The sequence below is a fragment of the Oreochromis aureus genome, linkage group 23 (genome assembly GCF_013358895.1).
Source record: "Oreochromis aureus strain Israel breed Guangdong linkage group 23, ZZ_aureus, whole genome shotgun sequence".
Taxonomy (NCBI): Eukaryota; Metazoa; Chordata; class Actinopteri; order Cichliformes; family Cichlidae; genus Oreochromis; species Oreochromis aureus.
The window spans coordinates 37290894-37299864 of record NC_052963.1 but is presented as its reverse complement, the minus strand read 5'-3'; positions in this window follow the sequence as shown (position 1 = coordinate 37299864).

Below are 8971 nucleotides of genomic sequence, written 5' to 3'. Positions count from 1 at the left end.
AATCTTCTTTTTGAAACCCTTTTTGATATAAGTCAGATTCATGGCACATGCAGTGATGTCACTTCTTAGAAATGAAAGCTGCAGATATCTTTCATATGCACTCTAAGGATAACCGCAAGTTCTGGTGCAATGCTGCAGCCAGTGTTGTTTGAGCAGCTACTTTGTGTATCAGTTTACAATGCAGCCTAAATAAGCTACTGTATATGTAGGCAGTTTGAATGAAGGGCAATAATGGCGATAACAATTAACAATAACAACTACCTTACATAGGAGGGTAATGTAAATACATGTAAGACTATGGCAGAGGATAGAATAACCTTAAATGGTCTCTGAAATCTCAAAGATAATCACTTGAAGTTTCTGTTTAGAGGACAAAAGTGTGAACACCGGTTGTGTAATATGTTACACATGATGTAATGTTTCTAGTTTGTCCTCCTTTCGCTTGTAGACAGAAAACAGATTGGGGAGAGCAGATCCTCCTCCACTTGTCTCTGCCTCCTCATGACTGTGTTTACAATGGGAATACCATGCCTGGAGCAGCTATGCTCTAGAGTTTCACTAAAAAGGCCCAGGATAGACTCCTGTTAGAATCTCCCTCGGTGCGTGAGTGATCGTGAGACTAAAAGTGTGCACTTTGTTTATTTCTCCAGGTCCCTTGAGTATTTCAGGCACCACTACCATCCATCTTTCTCTCTGGATAACAGGATGAAGTTGGACACTGACAACTGCTTCTCTCTTATTGGATAATGAGAAGACGTTAGATGCTGACATGACATTCGCTCTTTACTCTTGTTGCCTTTCATCTGCTTCCAGTTGTGGCTTTTAGTCTTTTTTTTTGTTCCCACAAAAGCCAAAAGAGCTTTTGAAAAAGAGAAGATGAGTGAATGAGGGAGTTAAAAGATGGCCTATAGACTAATTTTGGAAATGCTCATAAAACTAAAATGTTTGTAGGTTTATCCGTATTGGTCTTTGCAAATTTAATGGAGCTCTTTAACATAAAAATTTAATAAAATCCCTGTTTAGGTCTGTCTTATCTCCACTCATAGGTTCATTTGGTACGAGATGATAAAGGTATCTGTTAAAGGCCAGGTGGGTACACGATGTGGTAAAACTTGCACGGCCCAACTTCCCGTCGCATCCTTCCCTCCCTCATTCTTTCCCTTGAACTGTAACCTTCTGCCTCTCCTCCCACTCTATCTTGCTCTGATGATGCCTTCAGTATCACTCAGTGTGCAAAACTGCATACTTTGACCACTGTATCTATTAGAAAAAAAATGAAAAGATGTGTACCATCTTTAGCTAGGTCAGAGTTCACACATTGTTTGTCCTCCCTGCACCCCTTAACGAGACACAAGAGGGAAAAAAAGATGGGGGGAGATGTTTACAGAGTGGTTTGTCTGGAGAAGGCTCTCAGCTCCGCTGAGTTAATGATGAACTCCGTTTTAAGTAAGCAGACTGCTAAAAGGCAGACCTTGTCACCTTTTTGTAGCTATGACAGAAAACCTCCCAGACAACTTTAAATGGATTTGAGGTGAGTGGTGCAGATTGCACCATCAAGACTCTGCTCAGCATCATATAAATGCATTTCAGTCCAGTAAGATTTTACTTTCTAACCTCCCTGCATTAATGGATTACCTAAGTCATTGGGGAAGTGTAAGGAGATCAGTCAGATGAGGCAGCAATCAGTGACAGAGTAATCCCCAAAGCAAACAGTGAGGATGGGTCCAGTATATAAAGACCCTCAACACGCATCTGTTGTTTAGACTGACCTAAGCCACAAAATACTTCACATTTTCTCTTACATCATAAACCCTATGGAACGCCAGGACTGCCATAATGAATTACTTAAATACACCATTAAATAATTAATTAAATGTGGCAATAATTAATTAAAATTGGAATTAATTAATTAAATAAATAGTTATGACACATGTAATTAATTAATTATTGACACATTTAATTAATTATTTATGTATTTCACATTTTAATTAATTATTGACACATTTAATTAATTAATTATTGACACATTTAATTAATTATTTATGTATTTCACATTTTAATTAATTATTGACACATTTAATTAATTATTTCATGATATATTTATTTATTTCATTTTGGCAGTCCTGGCGCCTGGCTCTCACCATGAATTAATTTTATCTGTCAGCTTCACCCATCAAACTCAGAGGGTGGGGTTAACGCTGATCGACTCAAACCATTGCTTTGGCCTGGTGGCCATTGTTTATAGCCCACAACAACCGGCAGAACTGAACTTTGAAAAACCCTGTTTGTGTGTCACCAAATACAGTTTTAATATTTTTTTAGCCGAGAATGTAGTGGTTTAATCGTCATATGTCTGGTCGGTTTGTCAAGATACAGCCTCTTTGCAAAAGTGCTTCGATGATTTCGGAGATGTCTGCCCAGTCTCACGGCAAAGCGTGGATAGACCCGCTTGCCTCGCAAGCAATCGAGGTGTTGTTACCGCCGACAAAGCGCAGGCCCCGGTACACAGCTGTAATAACCCCCGCTGACACTGACTTATTTTACTGAGGTTATATTTATCGGGGTGTTATTTCCTGATGTTCGTATGTGTCCTACGTGTTTCAGTCGCCAATTCTGAATTATAACTAACATTAAAAACATGTTTAAGGAGGAGAGAGAGCAAATAAATTCGATTAACAACTGATCTTTGGGTTTTTGTTCAGTAATCAGCGTGACCTGTGTATAAACGTATAAAAGAGAAAACGTTGGTGTTTCCGTCATGTAGTAACTGCTGGCTTTAACTGTACAAAGGTTGTTCGACACTATGAAACACATACAGACTTAATGATGTTCGGCTAATATTTTTATCGTGAATATTAATCATGAGGGTAAACGGCCCTGTACACCACGGAGCGAGGTCAGCATCTCCACGATATCTTCAGCTCTCTGAGTTAACCCAGAGTTTCACAGCTGACTATCAAACTGTCATCTACGAATATGTCACGGGTCATATCAATATGATTTTACAGAAAAGCATCCTTAATACTGCCAACTATTCCAGAGACGTGGAAATCTACAGCATAAAGAACACAAAATATAGCAGTCTAACGCAACACTGTAACAGATGAGCCGTCAGTTTGTCACAGATCAAAGTGGAATGAAAGTGATTGGTTGAACAGGTGTTCGTGATCTGTGTTATCGGCATTTTCATCAGTGTAAGAGACTCAGCAGCAGATTAGACTAACAGTTATACATTTAATAAATTACCAAATGAATCCACGATCGAACCTGTTCCGACAGTTTGAGTTTGTATTCTCTCAGCTGCAGACTCGCTGCTGTTTAAATGTTTGAGAGGAAGATTAGATATAAAGCAAACGTCAAACATAGACTCAGTCTGCGGTCACATTTGATATGAGGCCAGGACGGATAGTGGCTATGTCCTGTTTTAAGATCATACATGTAAAATTGTTGTCTGACCTCCGTCGATCCAGAGTCCGTGGTTACCATGGTTACTGCATAAGCAGCTATAATGTAAACATTACGCAGCATGGGTGTTTATGTTTTCATTGCAAAAGAACTGTCTGAATGGTTAACTGACGTTAACTTGGATAAATTATAGTTAAGGAGTATCACAGATAACGCCCATGTGAGCTGTGTGACTGTTCACCACTGCACTGAAATCAGTAGGCTATTACTGAAATACACGTGCTATATCATAAACTATGATATAAATAGGAGGAGGTCCTACTAACATGTTTAGTTTTAAAGGACACCTTCCTGCCTTTAGTCTCATTCATGAGCAGTATTAGTTTTCTTCTAACATCCAGAAGTCTGCACGATGTGTTTCATAGTTTGTAACAAACCTTTTACAGTTAAACATAACATGACCGAAAAAGAAAAGAAAAGAAAAGAAAAGAAAAGAGAGAGAGAGAGAGAGAGAGAGAGAGAGAGAAATCACACAAATTATATGTTAACCTCATTTATTTTTAGTTAAATAAACTCTAAAAATTCTAGCAGATAGCTGGTGCTTAGAATACAGTTGAATAACTATTAAAAAGCAGATGATATAATATTTCTGTCCAGGTTGCAGTCTTCATGATGAACATGCTGTTGCAAACTCTGCTCCTCTCGGTGGAAATGCGCCTTCTCTTTCCTCTTTGTATAAAACATTTTAAAAGTCAGTTTAATCTCAAAATTCACTGTTAAATCCAAAACACACCAGATAAAGAAAAGCGAATAGTTCAGTCTAACACATGTGCCAGTGAACCATTAAAGGTCTGTAAAACTATGCAGTTATGAAACGTAACTTTAACCTCAGCCAAACCGATTTGCTCAGTTGTAAATAAAACAGCGAAGTAAACGTGACCCGACAGACAAAACCTGAGTGAATTAAGTCCAGCGTTTAACCACTGAGAGCTAAAACTCAGGTGAGGTTTCAAAGCTGTGTGCGGTGACTGGACATCAGCCGCCGATAAAGTGGGTTTGCCTATAAATAGCCTATAGCTCCAGCAGCTCTGTGCTCGGGAAAATACTATACTTTACTTATCTTGTGCAGAAAAATGCGCTGACATTGCGTTATATCGAGCACCGACTGCCCAGTTAAACTGTGACGATCACCAGGTAACGTGGGCGTGTTTTTGAATTAGCAGCAGGTGTTAAACAGCTGACAGGTGAGGAGGACGCATGCAGGTAAACTGAGGGCCTGCTGAGCTGATCGCTGGTTTCGTGAGAAAAATGTCAGCTCGTTCTTTATGTTACAGAAGCACAGAGACACAAGACCAGGCGGAAAGAGACGATCGTTCGGTGAAAATGAGAATCTGCGAATGCAACATGTGGAACACGGAAAGTGGAATATGTAAACAAACCGGTTGACGTAACCCCCTCGGTGCACTCTGCATGCTGACTGTTAGCAGAGCAGTGAAATCTCTGAAAACATCTGAGCACTTTTGCAAACATGTTCTATGTTGACAACCTGACCAGACATGTGAAGATTAAGGCGCGACATTCGCGTGTAGTTGGTGACAGAAAAACGGGGTATTTTAAAACTACACCACCACCATTGCTGCCTGTGATTTGAAATGCATTCTGGGACACCTGACTGCCTCAAGTCTACAGAAGCAATCGATTATCTAGGATCGACCTGTTTTGACTTACTTTGCACGGCAACCAATCAAATGTTAGAGAAGCTGCATGGGCAGCGTTAACCCCGCCCCCTGGGTTTGATGGGTGAGGCTGACAGATAAAATTAATTCATGGTGAGAGCCAGGCGCCAGGACTGCCAAAATGAAATAAATAAATATATCATTAAATAATTAATTAAATGTGTCAATAATTAATTAAAATGTGAAATACATAAATAATTAATTAAATGTGTCAATAATTAATTAATTACATGTGTCATAACTATTTATTTAATTAATTAATTCCAATTTTAATTAATTATTGCCACATTTAATTAATTATTTAATGGTGTATTTAAGTAATTCATTATGGCAGTCCTGGCGTTCCATAAAACCCAAGACATCAGTTTCCATTAGAAAACCTCAGTCTAAGGCAGTGGCTGGAAATGTAAAAGAACACCAGTTGCTGACATTTTGATGCTACGAGAAAACAATCAGGATGGAAAACAAGTTTGCTTCAGTGTGTGACTTGATATCCAAAAGCAAACATGTCAGCCCCACAAAGTTTCACGCTGATAATAAACCACTAATCCTTGCTGAAGTTCACTGGGTTAAGCTTACATAGATAAAAGCCTGGTTCACACAAATTATAAAGGCCATTATTATCACTTACCACCGTTAAAAATACATTTAAACCAAGAATGTGTCTAACATAAACATTATTCCAGTTTCTATGGACAATTCCAACAATAAGCTTTAAATGTTTTTATTTGGCTCACACTTTCACCACTATGGTTTTGAAAATTCTCAACAACTACAGGATTTATTACTGTGAAATTTTGTACAGGCATTCATGAACCCCCAGAGGGTAAGTCTTTGATGACCCACTAGTCATACTGCTTCTCTACACATGAATTGGCAGAGGTTTGCTAGAGTCTGAAATGTAAAATTCCTCGTCAAAGAATATACGCAAAGATCACCATCCCACTAATTTTTTTACACTACATTATAAGTACACCAACTGTGATGTGTCATTTAAGCAGATTTCAAGTAAATGCACAGAGACAGCTGCTGACTGCATGAATGAGCGGTCAATCCTATTTTTTTCCTTTTCTCTCTTTTTTCTTTATTTTTCTCTTCTAAGATGTTGACCAAGGTGGAACTGAACCCACGACTCCCAGGCCGCAGACCCGCGTCACCACCAGCTGCGCCACCGGGAAAGACAATCCTACTTTTTTGTTACACTTTTTAAAAAGTTCTGGTGGAAGGATACATCCACATCTGTTGATTTGTGTCTCAACAAAATGTAGAATATACAAACGTCTAATAATCTGGTTCTGTTGAAGGTCTGTTCCTGTTTAAAGGGAGTTCTTTCTTCCCACTGTCGCCAAGTTGTTGGAGTTTTCTCTCTAATAATCTAGGGTCTTTACAGAATAAAGCACACAGTCATACAGAAAAAACAACTCTAATTTATTGTTGTAAAAGATGCTTTTACAGTCTGTTGAATCACTGGATTTTTTTCACAGGACTGCACAGGATTGAGAAACACAACAATTCAATGTTGGTGAGAGTTGGGAGGAAAAAAAACTTTTTTAAAGGAAGAAATCTCCATTGTAACTAGACTCACTGAAAACAATAGTCTGCCTCACCGGGCCGGGACGAGTGGGGTGATACACAGAGATAAAAAGAAAGCAAACAGTAAACACTAAGTGGGTTGTTAGGGTCTGTATCTGCAGCTGAAGAACCATAGATACCTGCAGGAAGCGAGGTAATAAAGAGAAAAATACATAAATCAGAAAGAAACAAAGATGTTGAAATGTAATATTGCCATAAGTAAAGGTTGGTGAACATAGCAAATGCTCTACTTCCTTAACTTCACCATGTTAGCCTGAGCTTGGCTGTACAATGTTAGCTTAGAAGAAATCAGATCAAGTTAAAATGCACTGAGTTGAGAATTTGCAAGTTAACAGTTTCAATTTTTTAGTTTCAAATAATCCTAGTTCACAAAAATAGGTTGTCTGTTGAGATGTCTTCTGAGGAAGGCGGTTAACTCCACCAATGTTTGAGTGAACCCGCCCAGTGAGCATATGTGCATCTACTGTATGAGACGTGCAAGTGTGAAACAGGGCGTCGCTACAAAAGAGCATGAGTTGTTCCGCTGACTTCCTCAAAAGGGTGAAAGGTCAAAAATGTGTCTTGTGTGCAAATGTTTAGTAAATCTAATAAAATTTGACTGATTCAGTCTCTGTAGTTGAATAGTGCAGAGGGATTAAGATTACAGGAGCGTTTTCCACCCCCTCCCTCCATCTGTACTAAACTGTCCCTGGTGTGGATATGTTTTCAAGATTCTGGCATGTAGCCGGGTCACTGCATGTGTGTGTGTGTGTGATTCTGGGTTATTGTGAATATACATGTCCCCAGAGTGGATTCGTTTTCACTGCTTTGTGGTGGGGTTATTAACAGATTCAATTTGGCATCTATTTGCATCTCAAGGATGTGGAAGTCACAGCAACACTGATCACAAACCCAGGCATCACACGCCTGTGTAGGTTACATCTGTGGTGTCAGTTTCTGCATCACAGAAAAATGCACTTTTATGATTTTATCTTCTCTCACTCTGTATATAGTGTTTTTTAAAGAAATGATTTCCACTGGTGTGTATTGTTTAAATTTAATAGTTTAAATGGTTTTTTTTTGTTTCAATCGCTTATTGTGTGCCCCTGTTGTCAGCATCTGTGTTTTTAAATCTGCTATGTAAAATAATCGTCATGACAACTAAACTGAAGCTTCTCTGTATCTGTGCTGTGCAGTCACTTGTGTTCATGTCCTTACAAACGTTTGTGTCCCAGGTGACCTTATTCTGGTAAACGCTAGATGACGCTGTTGTACCAAAACTGTCCTTATTTTTGCTGCCAGGAGTTTGCGACACAGCAAATTTGTACCAGTATGTATGCTCGTTAAATCCGGGATTGTTTTCCTAACTTTGTCAAATCATAGAAAATATTATGGAAATGATATCTTTATGTTTGTCGGTGTCTCTTTTTTTCATTCACAATTTACTTGCTCTCTGTAAAGATTATGGCATGACTCTTAGTGCAGCTACATGCACTGGTTAAATCTTCACAAAACTTGTTTTCCATGAAAATATAAACCTTTGTTTTCGACAACTAGCAGGAAGCATTGATGGGAGGTCTGGTCAAACCTGTAGATGAAGGTGCTACTTGTGAACCAGCAGGAAGCAGCGCGAAACCTGCAGCCGCTCATGTGTGAAGATGTGCAGATACACCACTTTAAAGACGGTCCTGTGGAGGAAGCTCAGGAAACGGCAGCTTCCTTTAGATCTATTGTCTTGTCATCAGACATGGACACCCATCAAGTCATAAATTTCGGACAATTCATTTCCGAGACAGTCAAGAGCTCTTATCTTGGATAAATATTTGCTTCCCAGGGCTTCAACCCAGGAAGAGACAACAACTCCAGTAATACCTCCCTGGGATTTTCCACAGTTAAACCCTGTGTTGGTGCAGGTTCTCTGTGTCACATTCCACATAGAAACTGTTGTGCCTTTGTTTTGTTTTGTTTTTTGTGCCACCGTTAAAGCTGTGTGCTCTGATCATGTTTTTCACGCCCTCCCAGGTATCAGGCCCCATGATGAAACTTGCCCGCACACTGTAGCCCCGAGGGCTGCGTGACTTCGACAGGGCGATACTGCCCAAACTGATAATTTAAAGGGAGCATCACAGTAAACAGCTTGCAAATAAAAGTATGTGGGGGAACCCCGGTCTCTAAAAACCACGAGTTGTTAGAGATACACTCAGGTGGCATCTTGCTGTTTTCAGCAACACACTGCTTCTGTTCATCTAAGATTTTTG